Raw genomic sequence first — 13,722 nt, 5'->3', positions numbered from 1 at the left:
CTGGCCTCAATTTGGGGGTCTGAATGTATGATAGGATGAGTAACCAGGAAAGGCTGGGGTGCTCTCTGCAGCTTTGATTCAAGTTTCTGTGACTGCAGAGATGTCAGCATTTTCCAGGGTTAGGAATGCTTGCAATGGGGTGCAGTTTCATGTTCAGACTCGTAGCATTTAGCAGCATGACATTTAATTTGTGTTTTGTTGAAATGTTTGTATTGGTAGTTTTAACCTCATCCCTTTTCCTTAAAAAGGCATTATAGGGGAGACAAGAGCGTTTGCCAGAAATCTGAAGCCCAGGAGAGACAGATGCAGGCCCTCTATGGCAAAGCATCATGGTCTGTCGATCATATCTGCCCAAGCTGTTAGGTACTGGATCCCCCTAGAATTACACCAGAAACTAAGCCAATTGTTAGTCAGTCATTTTCTGTTTGTATTGAGGCATCATTCTGGGTGATGGCAGAATACTGCTTAAGGGTAGGGACATACTTGCTTGGGACACATAATCAGTTAGCTTAATCATATCTCATTTCATGTACTCCAGAGAGGTACGTCTCAAGTCATTCACACCTTCATGGACTATGACAGAGTCATAACTGTACCTGTTATTGAGAGACTTGAGTGCGTGTGTGATATGGCAGATTCTGGCACCTGGCAGACAACTAACCGTGAATTTCTCCTTATCCAGCCTGGTGAGAGGCACATATTTGTGTCTCACAATGGAGTCTCTTATGACTAATATGTTGGGTTTATGGTGAAGCCTTAGTAGTGTTGAGTCACAGGTGTGTGGACTATGCTTGGTATGTGGTGTGGAGGGCTGTGGAGATTGTGTGTGTTTTTGCCTTGGAGGTCTCCTTTGTTTGGGTATGTTTATGTGGAGGACCTCTGCATATGTAGGTGTGTGTTGTGTAGGTGTGGGTGGTGTTTGAGGTTTAGTGATTGTGTTGACAACCTTTTCAGTGCCAGATATATTGGCTTGAGGGGGAGAGCTTGGACTCTAGGTTCCTAATGTAATTGCATCTCTCACAAATTGTGTTCCTAGGTGGTGGTAGTAGATGGTTGTCCATGTACATGAGGCAGTTGCTACACTGTCTCAGGATGCCCATATCAACCAGACTGGCAGGAAAAACTGTAGGAAATTGTCCATCCATATTTGTCAGAATCTGAGGGAGAAAGGCCAGGAAGAGGTAAGGGGTGGGCCTAAAGCCCAAGTGCTTAAACCAAAACTAAGATCTTAGAATAACACTTAAGAATAACACTTAACAATTTAGACAGGCTATAAACAAGCAGTAATAAATGCAACAGAAAAGATGCAGTTGAACACTTAAGAGAAGAGGCAGCAAGTAGCAGGAAAAAGCAAAGCAAGATGAAGTAACAGAGTAGTAGTAAGAAACAGAAATTAAAAAATATATAAGCAGCTGAATAGTTTCTTTTTTTTGGTCACTGGATCATAGTGACTGATTGGAAACATAGTTACGTCAAATGTTTTTTAGTGCTGGACAGCAGATGGGTACTGGATAATTTTATAGGTGGTAAGAAGTTGTTTATATGTTAGTTGATGTGGCAGTTCTTACCAGTGTAGGCTTTACAGTGCTACACAGTGGTGAGTTGTAAAAGGGATGTTTGTTCCAAATTTGCCACTTTTACAGCGTTCTTCAAGTTTTAATTTTTCTGAAGCCTGGAGGTTAGTAACGATGGGAGTGCCATAAAGAATAGTGGGGAGGAGATAAATAGTGGCAAGCATAGTTTTAGTTGTATGAGTGAGAAAGTTTTTTGCTCTGTAAAGCATCCCTAGTTTTTGATGAAATTTTCTTATGCGGTTTTGCATATGCAGATTGAATGTAAGATTATCATCCACTATCACCCATAATAGTTTGCTATGAGAAATTACTTTAGTGTTTGTACTATCAAGAGAGAGGACTTTAAATAATTTTTTCACGAGAGAGAGATTTGGGGAAAAAAGTAGTACTTTGGCCTTTTCTTGGGTAGAGCGTGAGTTTTGAGTTATGAAGCCGTGTTTCAGTGGTTGTTTAAGCTTCCTGAATAATTTTTTGGAGGTGTACCATGTTGTCAGTTGTACAGATGAGTGGAATCCTCTGAGTATTGTATTAGGGTGGATTGTTGTGTGGAAGTATAGAGGATGTACAGGTGGTTGGGACAGAGTTTGGGAGATGTTGCGATACATTATTGAGTTGTGGCAGGATGAAAGATGGCAGTGTAGGAAGAGTAGAATAAGAGGATAAGCTGAAGATAGCATAATTAAGTACAGTAATCTATATTTTATAGCTATCAGGTAGTGATAAAGTAGCAGTTAAGAAGGAAACAAGAAGCTGCAGGACAGTAGGAGATCCAGTGATGGTGAATGCTGAAAGATAGAAGAGGGTAGGTAAGAAGAGATGTAGTTTGTCCTGGTATCTTCTCTAGAACGTAAAGAATTAGAGGGATATTAAAGGCTAGTGTATAATGTAGTCAAAGTAAGAAGAAATGAGGGTTTATTGGATTTTTGCTTGAAAATGTTTGCTTAGATATTTTTATACCCCAAGTAGACTCCAGAGAATTTTTCCTCAGGCAGACAGCAAATGTTGGGGGTGTGATGGGGAAGAAAGAAGTACTTGGGAACATGTTTTCTGAGAGTGCGGTGGGTTGGCGGACTTTAAGGATTCTCTGTGGGATGCACTGGATGAGATACTGGGTGGGCAGATTGGTGTGATGAGGGAGATGATTTTTCTGATCTATGATACAGAATCAGAATTATCTAGATATGGTAAGGCCCTGCTGTGTCTAATTATGGTAGCTGCCAGAAAAGCAATTATTAGAAAAAGGAAATCAAAATCTAAGCCAACTATATTAGTGAATATAGTAGAGATAAAACAACTGGAATTGAGATCTTTAGAAAAGGGTAAGAACAAACTGCATAGGAAAAAAATGGAAATCGTTGGAGCAAAACATACAGAGGAGGAATGAGATTTAAAAGAAGACAGGACTTAAATGACCTATGTAATGTTTGACTGAAAATGATTGGGTAGATTATAAGTTATGTATAATATTTGCAACTGGGAGTGTGTCATTATTTTTGTGATGTAAAATGCTTGCAACTATGATTGTCTGTGTGGTTTGTTTTAATTTTTATAAATGTTTGATTGCTTATGTCATAAGTGATGGTTTAATAAAGATGTTTCTTTTTAAAAAAAAAAGAAGGGGCAGGAATTTAACAATTTATGTAATGTTGCTTAAGTTATATGATATGTAGCAGTATATGTAAAATGTAATGTGTTTGTTAATGCAATTTGATAACTTTTGTATAAATGTCAAATTGCCTATGTCACAATTGATAATTCAATGAAGGTGTGTTTAATCACAAAAAAAAAAAAAAAAGAAATGAGGGTTTATTTGGGAAAAGGAAAAGATACAATGTGGAATAGATAGGTGCTGTTCGGCTGGGTTGTGATTATAAATGGATATAGTTCAAAGCAGTATGGGAAGACGAAATGCAGTTTGGAATGGGGCTAAAAATTAAATAGAGATAGGGAAGCAGGAAACGAGAAACAGAAGTGTGTGTATAGAAATAGTACGGTCATGGGGGGGTTGGAATAAGCATCTCAAGTGAAATATGTATGTAGGAGGTATAATATTAGACTAATAGAGACTAGGTGAGAATTTGGGTGTAGGGGAGCGAAACAAAGCCAAGCAGGCTTCCCACCTTCGGGTCATTTTATAACTGAGATCAATCAGTTTATAGCCAGAACAAAGCAATTAAAAAAACAATGCAAGTAAAACAGGTTGTTTGTCATTTCCTGAGACTATATAACTGGCATATGCAGTATAGTCTACTGGTACAAGCAAAAGGGAATAGTGTCCAACTTAGTAAGAGGTCCTTAGAGTGCACTGACTATTTCACAGAAACTTTCAATCACAAAGCCAGCATGTGTTTAACTGAGTAAAGCTAATACTCAGTGAGGTTCTTCATGATAAATGTGCTCCCATTAAACACTGACAAAATGTTGAGTAAACTGGTAGGTGTAGGGCCTTGTGCCAGTGCTCCTGCAATATCGACAACTGATGTAGTGACCACAGGGTGTGCTGTATGAAAGAAGACAGTAACTGAGTGTAAGATGATATGCGTATAATGCACTTTAACCAATGTATGATAAGCTAGATTTTCCTTATGTTAACATTGCTCAGACTTCATTAAATCTTTTAGAGGTTTCTTGACTTCACATACCTTTCTCTATTTGTTACTTGGTTTCTTCTTAAACTTTTTCCAATAGTAGATGTCCTACTATTCATCTGTTGCAGTATTCCTTACACAAAGGAGTTCCCCACCGTAGGCAACCTGGCATCGGCCAGTATACAAAAGACTAACTACTGTAGACTCTGTTCGAACTTCGGCAGTAAAATTGATGTACATACGCACCATCATCAGAACATCTCTGCCAGCAGATCCAAATGCCAAATTCCAACGTGCTCTGAGTTGTTTCAGGTAAGTGCCCCATTAGGAAGTTCTTGACTATTTGCCTACTGTCTGGTAGGGTTCATGTCATCCAAGAGGGGCAAGAGCGAATGTGGAAGACATATTTCACACAAGGATACCCATCGCCAGTGTTTGGTTTGCCTAGGCTCAAACCACAACCAAAAAAACTGTGTGGCAAACACATTAAGGAGTAGATAACCTTTTTAGCTCTACCTAGAGAATCAGTGCTTAAAGCTATTGTGTAAATTAAAATGCTTTCCCCCAATATACTGTGTGTACAGTGAAAGGAAATGTGCAAGGCCAAACAGCAGTTTTCAAAATAATATGGCTTGCTTTGCAAGAACAGTTATGCTCAGCTTAGATATTAATAACATATAGCTGTGGGCTTTACTGTAAATGCATCCTATTATAAAAAAAAAAGGAAGCTGACTTTCTTGGTTTTCAGATGCAGAAATAAATAAATAAAATACAGACAGGTCAAGTGACGCAAAGATGACGTGGAGAAACGTTTGTGAAGTCTTCAGATACAGCGAGGACCAAAAAAGGGCATGAAATAACCATGGACTTTTTCATGACACAGACAGAAACCAGAAGAACAAGTCACAAGGACATTAAAAATAACATTGGTTGAAAAGAGTATATAAACTGGACAGTATGTTTCACTTAGTAGTGACGTTTTAGACTGTGTGCCTTAGTCTCTTCATCTGTCTAGCTGTGTTATAATAGAATTGAAATAGCTCTGACAGAATTAACTGTTTGGCAAGAATTTGTTTTGAGACAAACAAAGTATAACAGATACAGTAGTACGGAGTTTGTCTGGTCTACTTTTGGACATTTTCTTCAGTGGCAACATTTCTTCAGTGGCAAGCCTTGGCCAGTGGCTGTGACCATATATCTGTTACCAGCAGTTAATATTACAGAGGGTTCCCTACTACTTACTACGTTAGTTCAACAGACTGACAGTTCCAGTGCTTTAACAGAGAAACAGTTCCATTACTTCATTTGTGGACACAGAGCACCGCCATGGAAGCTGTCCTGCGTCAGACCACCTACAATTTGTCTTTGGAAGAACTCCATCCTTTTCCAGATTGACTTCAGCCTGATCACCTGCTTGTCTTCTGTATAAATTATGGTACTTTCTTCACAGTTATAACATGGATGCAGGTACAGACAATTAACTTTACATTGCCCACATATTGTATATATAAATTTACATGGTTCAACCTTCTGTTAGACATGAAATGTAAATCTGCAATGTTTAATGTTCAGACATTAGATAAGTTGTATTTGTAAATGTATAAATGCCTATAATCCACACACAAAATGTACAGCAATTCATAAAGACTGTTTTTTATGTGGAAGTAACTTTCCAAACTTATGTCTATTTTGTCACAGGAGTCTAGTATGTAAGCCATACCATAACATATATCCTATTTTGATAAACAATCTGCTTGATTCTAGCGTTGTTAGTTTTTCACATATACAACAGTTAAATGTACCTTCTGCAGTCACCTAAATCTCATACAGTGCAAGTGTAGGCAATTATTGTTGGTAATGTAATAGACTACATAAAAATGTTATTTATAGTAAATATTGCAAATGCACAAACAGAAAGTTCTAACATAGTACAGTGTGCTATCAATATTAACCTTTTACAGAAAAGGTGTTCACAGTTTTTCAAAATTTCCCTAGAGACAATGCCATTTAAAGGAGCAGACTCAGCATAGCATTCAGACTTTATATAATGACATTTCTGGTTTAATGTAACAATCAGATAGAGCCCAACAACATTTACTAAGGGCACAAACTACATAGGTTAATCTGACAAGACAGAAGAAGCCCAGGAAGGTTTACATTGGGCAGGGTTCAGCAGAAATGTCAGTTTTCTCCTGCTGATGTATCTAAATAGTCTTATTTATTGCAGACTCTAACTCAGTGGCAAGACAAAAAATAAATAAATAATTTTGTTTCAATATGTTGGCATTTAAACAATGGTTGATATACACTGTGTGGTCTATTTCAAATAATGCTTTATTTAAATGTTTTTTTTTTTTTTTTTTTTTTTTGCATTTACACATGCCAGTTTCGGTCAGAAGGGAAATCATCAACAGTGTTGGCAAACCCCTACAACATGCTCCAGTATGAGAGTTATGGGCATTAATTCCCAAAATGATTTACAGGGAAAGTTTAGTATTGTCAAAATCAAAGCACATAAAAATATACAGGAAAGGCTACAGTAAATGCTTTGGCAAATGGCAAAGCAAAGCAAGCAGCTAAAACAGGTGAGTGTCTACTCACATAACTGTTTTACAAGCAGTCTAAATAGCATGGCAGAAAAAAACAAAATAATGTTTTGGTCAGGCAAAATGCTATGTTAAAGCAATTCCTTCAGACAGTTAATGACATTCTGCAAAATGCATATGCAGCTTTAAAACCAATTTCTACCTGACAGACAGATACAGACTCAGAGATTAAGCCAGAGTGCTAGACAGTTTAAAAAAAAGTATGCAGTATTGCAGATGCATATAGGAAATGTACAAAAACAGCTTGTAGACTACATGGTGAAAGGAAGGAGATGTAATACATGGTCTGATAAAAAAAAAAAACAAACACAGGGGGAACACGAGCAGCTTTTGCTCCACCAGGGTTACAGACTTACAGATACGCAACAAAGTTCAGAAAAACATGTAATATGTTTTACTTGTAGAGTTGCCACCTTTTCAAATGCCCAAAGTGGGACATTTTTTATAGAAATGTCAGATTTTGCAGGGCAAAACATACCCACGGCCAGTACAAAGGACATAAATTCACTTTTTTGCCAGAATAAAAAACTTATTCTTGTAGCATTTGAGTTGCTTATTCTGTTTATTATAATATTTAGGTGTTTCAGATAAAAAAAATAACTGTTTTATGCAACAATTAAAGAAAATATAGGAAATATTTTTGTCCTAAAATCTCAGGACATTTGTCATTTTTTCAATTTTTTTGCAGGAGACAACTGCCCAAAGAGGGATTGTCCCACGCAAAGTGGGACAGGTGGTAACCCTACTTGTATGAAAATAGGCAACATTAAACAGAATTGTCCATATTACAAATTATGCTTCTTCCAAACCCAAAAATAGGGAAAGAAATCAAGATAAAGAAAATACATTAAGGGACAGTTAGTCTAAAAAATAAAGTATACCCTATGAAATACCAAATCATGGCAGGCAATAGGCATTAAAGCAAATTAACAAAATACAGGTTATCAGTTGGCAGCAAAGTACAGTTATCTTTTAAAGCAATGGAAGAAATGTTAGTATACAAAACTCAATGTTAATTAATTAAACAAAGGGGATAGTAAAAGACAAAAAAATACTTTACTGATTTAATAAGCCAGGACAGATTCTAAATAAACACAGACATAACCTACAGCCATACAGATTTAAAGTAAAGTTAATACAGATACAGTGTAAAGTTAAAGTTAATACAAATATAGTAAATACATTTACAGTAGTGCAAATGATATATGCAAAACTAAACAATGCAGTTAAATGTTGGGAATGTACGTCCACATCTACGTCTGGAAATGGAGTAACATTTAAGGCAGTACCTATGACAAATCCTAAATGACAAAAGGTTCTATAGTAACAAGAGAGGGTCAAACCCCCCACATTAAAAATCCGTTATGTCTCCAAAGGCAGCTTATGCATACAGCAAGCAGGATCAATACTGGAAAAAAAAAACAGTGACTGTAATGTCATATTTTCAAAACAATGTTGTTTGTTTGTCTTTTTGGCTTTTCCCGGTTAGGGGTCTCCACAGTGGAACTCCGGTCCGCTAATGATTGTTAGTCGATTTTTATGGTGCCGAGTTGCCAGTCCGACGTTTTCAAACAATGTCTTACATAAAATATAACAGCAAACAGTCTTATAAACAAACTAGTACAGCAAAAACATAATTAGTCAAACTGGTGTAACTGCCATCCGAGTAATAATACACAGCAATGCATACAGTTAGTAAAGTACAGCGTCATTAAAACTTAGACAAAGCGCATTTATCAGCTAATAAAAATCCAAGCAAAAGCAGCACACCATGTTGGTTCATAAAATTCAGTGTAAGTTAATAACAGTCAAACAGTATCAGTACAGTAACAGCCTGTTAACAGTTTTAGAAAAGTTTGAATTTGTTTCTGTAATAGCAGTCTACGAACAAGACAAGGCAATCTAAAACAGTTGCAAAGAAAAAATGGGGAGAGATTCAGAGATATAATAAATCATGAGAGCAGGGACATCATGATCGGATACCTGATTTCAATATATTTTGGACATACAAAATTTGTTTGCAAAGGCATGTGACAAGTCAAATTGTTGGGTTTTTAGCCACATTTCTTACAGAGGGAAAAATACCATTACATGCAGTCCCTGTAGAGGTTACACATACAGGTTTTATGTTTAAAAACACCAACTATGGTCATGGGAAAAAGTTTGACTATAAAATAAAAACAGCATGGGAGTTGACACATAATAATACTTCTTTTAAGGAAAAGATGAAAGAAAAAAAATTTGGTTACATAGAGTATGCAGTTCCAGTAATGAGAATTACTCACACATTACCAGAGGACATGGTAAAAAAATCACAAGTAAAGGAGGGAGGTTCATGATTAAAAAAAAAAACAGAAAACGATTAAAACAGCTGGACATAGGAAATGGTGTTATTTCAGCACTAAATATGGATGCTCCTTTGGAAAACTCTGCCTTGTTTGGCCCTGCAGCTGCTAACTTGTTCAAATCATTGCAGGAAACGGGTAAGGAATTGCAAGAATTAAAACATATTTTTGTTTCTCCAGTACCCAAGTTCCAAAGAAATTATCCTGCAAAACTCGTATTTGTGAGTAGGCATTCAAATCATCCACAACCCAGAACAAAAAAAGAGTGATAGGAGACAACAACAGCCTAGGTTCCCCCCTGGTAACTCCAACACAAAAGCAGCCCTTTCCAGACAAACTGTCCTCTCTATGACTGGCACCCCCCCCCCCCACGCACATCCCTCTTTCCCTGCACTTTCACATGTCCCTTCCAGCCTGGGAAAGCATAACCCAAGGCACTTGGGCCCTCTCCATTGCCCAAAAAGGGTACTTTATGGTATGGGACTGTAGATCAGAGAGCACATGCTGTGTGCTGTATCTTTAAGATGCACATCAAAAAATGTTAACCGCGTGCCATTCCTAGTGCCATTTTGAGAGTGCAGGCAGAGAGTAAGCATGTATGATTACAGCAGTTAGTTTGTATACAAGTTACTTAGACTGAAGTCAGTAAACTTCTATCGTGATGTGTTTGTATAAAATAATGCTGCTTGAACAGAACCCACAAAGACTCTTCTGTTGTGTCCAAACTAGGAGAGCGACAGGGACCACCTACCCTCCTTCAGTGGCATCCCTCAACCTCCCAGGGAACAACTCCTTTTTTTCCCAGGGGTTCTGTTAGAATTAATGAACCAAGAGACCATTGAGAGTATTCCCAAAAACCATATAGGAAGAGGAATTTATTCCAGGTTGTTCCTGGTGCCCAGGAAGGAAAGTCCCTGGAAACCCGTCCCATCTCAATACCTTTCCCAGGATACCCACTTTCCGCTTGGTGACCCTCAAGTCTTTGTCCCTCTTATTCTGCCTCAAGCGTTCATGGTTACTTTGTATATCAGATGCATATCTGCATGTCTGCATCCATCACAGCTACAGGACGTTTCTAAACTTCTCCGTATCATGATGGCATTTTCAGTTCTCTGGTTTGCCCTTTTGACTTTCTTCTGCACCAGGGATATTCACCAACTGCCTAGCTCCTATGATCGCCCACTGCAGACTTCAAGACATACACATTTTTCCTTATCTGGACAACCTGCTCCTTCTATCTCCCTTCACAGAGGAGTTGGAATAAAATGTCACCCTTACCATCAGTCTTCTATGAAGTTGGAGATTCATCATAAACTTAAAGAAATCAGTTCTCACCCCTTCACAGGATCAGATTTTCCTGGGTTGCAGGATACAAACATTTTACAAAGAGCTCTCTACCCCCACAGAAAGTACAGGACCTCATCCTTTACTTCAAAAATCTTCTGCTGGTTTACCACATTACAGGCAGAGAGTTTCTCGAGGTCTTGGACCTCATGACATCCACCATTCCCATGCAGACTTCACATGAGAAAATGGCAGTGGTATCTAAAGTCATTTTGGATGCAATACCAGCACCCCTAGAATTTTCCATTCCTCTCATCCCCTCTGAAGAGAGAACTTCATTGGTGGATACATCATGTCACTCAACCCAAGACTCCTCTTACACTTTCTTGATCCAAGCCAAGAGATCTTCACAGACACCTCAGGCATAGGCTGAGGAGCAACCTTCGGGCACCTGAAGACACAAGGGGTTTGGTTTCCTCCTCAACTGAAGGAACTTATCAGTGTAAGGGAGATGAGGGTGCTGCTATTGGCCATCCAGACCTTCCATCCCCTCTTCCAACCAGGGCATTTAAAGTTGTTCACAGACAGTATGACAGTCCTCTGGTATGTGAACAAACGGGCGAAGGGGGGGGCGGGGGGCAAATCCTATCTCTCTTGCAGGCTAGTTCTTCAGGCTTGGGAGCTAGCAGTAAATGCCAGGTGACCCTTTAAGCATTGTACATCCCATATTCACAGAATTGTGTTGCACATTACCTGAGCTGGTCCCAGACAGAATCCCATGAGTGGATACTTAAAAGGATTGCGTTTCTGGACATGTTCACCAAGAGGATGTTTCTGTTTGCATTTCTTCCCTTTCCCCTCATTCCAAACGTCATGTCCAAAATTCAGTAGGACAAACCATAAATCATACTGGTGACTCCCTTCTGGCCAAGACAGTATTGGTTCCCTCTCCTCCTGCATTTAGCCAAGCACAATCACCACAAGTTACCTCATAGAGTGGACCTTCTCATATAAGACAAAAGGGAACCTCATCCATCCCCACTTGTTAACTCTCCTTTTGACTCTGTGAGTGATAAGGTACTAATTCCTTTCAGACACCTATTCTCTGAGGACGTGATTACAGTCCTGCAGGAGGCCAGGAAACCAAATATCAGAAAATGGTATTCAGCAAAATGGAAGAGATTGTCAATCTAGTGTCTGAAACAGAAGGAGGCTCCATTGACAGTGGAAATTTCCTTGGTTTTATATTATTAGTTCATAGGTAGGTACTAGGCTATTCGCCCTAGGGCCTAAATAAGCCTAGCCAAAAAGGTACCTTGGCTTTCGCCACCCAAGAAAATTATTTTCCTGTGCCTCTGTCGAGCAGAGCCACAGAGGTGATCCCCGGGGTGAATTTCCTATTTCCCATCCAATCAAGATTTTTCTTGAAGAGTGCTAATGAGGAGCTTTGTTTGATATAGATAGGTAATTTGTTCCAGAGTATGGGAAGTCTCTGGGACAGGAATCTATCTCTCCAGTATGTTCTGTTTATTGTGGTGACAAGGTTTAGGTCCCTAGAGCATGTAGCTCGGAGGGATTGGGATTTCTTTAAGTGGAGCATGTCCAACAGCTCTGGGTTTGACATAGCTTTGTATATTAGGTAGTGATTGTCTCTGAGTAGGCGATATGCAACGGAGTAAAGCTGGAGTTTTTTTAGATGGTCTGCGTAGGGCATCTGTTTGAGGCCAGTTATCCTCTTTGTGAGGTATTTCTGCAGCCTTTGCAGTTGTTGTAGATGTCTTTTGAGGTACCTACCAAAAGGGGTGTTGTACTCTATAATGGGTCTAATGAGTGATGAGTAGAGGGGAACAATGACCTCATTTTTCCTGGAGGAGAAACCTTTTGTGATGAGATGTGCCATGTAGAAGGATTTCCTGACTACTGTGGAGATGTGATTATCAAAGAAGAGACTACTGTCCACCTGGGTCCCAAGGTCTCTTATCACACTTTCGGTGTTAAGTAGACTACCACCTATGTGGTTGCTCATGGGTACAGAGTTTTTACCAAAGGGGATGACATTGCACTTTTTGGCATTGAGCTTGAGGCCATGGCTTTGACACCAGGCATCTGTCTCATTGGGGCCTTTTTGTAGGATGTCCACATCGTTAGGAGTTTTGATTATGGCTCCTAGTTTGCAGTCATCTGCGAACTTTGTTAGCCAAAGACCTTCTGTGTTAGCCTTTACTTCAGAAAAGTAGATACCAAACAGGAGAGGATCCAGGACTGAACCCTGTGGTACTCCACTTGTCACTGGTCTGAAGTCGGATTTGGAGACTGCTACTTTCACAGTGTGGGTTCTGTCAGTGAGACAGTTGGCAACCCATCTTGTGACATAGGGATTTATACCTAGTTTAGTGTGTTTATAATTCCAGAGTGGGAGATGTGTCAAAAGCCTTGGCGAGATCTAGATAGGCTGTGTGAACCACCTTACCCTCGTCTATGGCTTTGGAGACTGCTTCAAAGAAGTCTTATCAGGTTTAGGAGACATGATCTGCCTTTTACATACCCAAACTGGGTGGGTTCCAGAGTTTGGAGATTACCAATGTCTTTGTTTATAAGTTCTATGATGATACGTTCCATGGCCTTGCAGAGCAGGCTCGTTAGGCTAATGGGGCGGTAGTTCCTGGGGTCCATGGTGGCTCCCCCTTTGTGGAGTGGGATAACCATTGCTCTGTGCTATTCAGTGGGCACAAAGCCTGAGGTGAGGCTATTATTGAACATGGTGCTTAGGTTGGGTGCCAGTTCATTCTATAGTTTGTGTAGAATGCAGCCTGGGATGTTGTCAAGTCCCATGGATGCTGTGTTCTTGGCTTTGGCCTGTGCAGCCATGATTACAGGAACTTTGCATTCTTCCGGTATAGACATTGGCCCTTTAGGGCGTGAGAGGGGGTTAAAGTTAGTACTGAACCTATCTGCCAGGATGTTGGCAATATCAGTTGGTTCTGTATATTTAGTCCCATTGTGTTGTAACTCAGAGCAGATCTGAGTGATGCCATTGAGAGTCTTGACATAACTATAGAATGCTTTGTGGTTGTCTTGAGAATCAGTGGTGATTTTGTTTTCTTAACTAACTTTGGAGGATTTTATGAGGGATCTCAGCTTCTTACTAAGGCTTACCAGGGAGTTCCTCCAATCATGGGATTTTACTCTTTTTTTGCAGCAGTTTCGTTCTTCTGTTGTAGAGTTTGTTTATGGCAGGGAACCACCAGATTGGCTTCCTATTTTGGGAGGACTGCATCTTGGTTCTGTTAGGGATGGCACGATCCATGCACTCATGTAAGTGCTT

The 13,722-nt window shown here is 39.4% G+C and overlaps 1 protein-coding gene across 5 annotated transcripts in view; it reads left to right on the top strand.

Moving 5' to 3' along the window:
- Nucleotides 1–13,722, top strand: part of USP20 (ubiquitin specific peptidase 20) — a 5,014,215-nt gene that overhangs the window by 1,526,688 nt on the left and 3,473,805 nt on the right. The gene's annotated exons all lie outside the window — the stretch shown is intronic.

This window comes from Protopterus annectens, chromosome 16.part0 (assembly GCF_019279795.1).
Source record: "Protopterus annectens isolate FY-2018-M chromosome 16.part0, PAN1.0, whole genome shotgun sequence".
Taxonomy (NCBI): domain Eukaryota; kingdom Metazoa; phylum Chordata; order Ceratodontiformes; family Protopteridae; genus Protopterus; species Protopterus annectens.
This window is presented reverse-complemented; position numbering and strand designations above follow the sequence as displayed.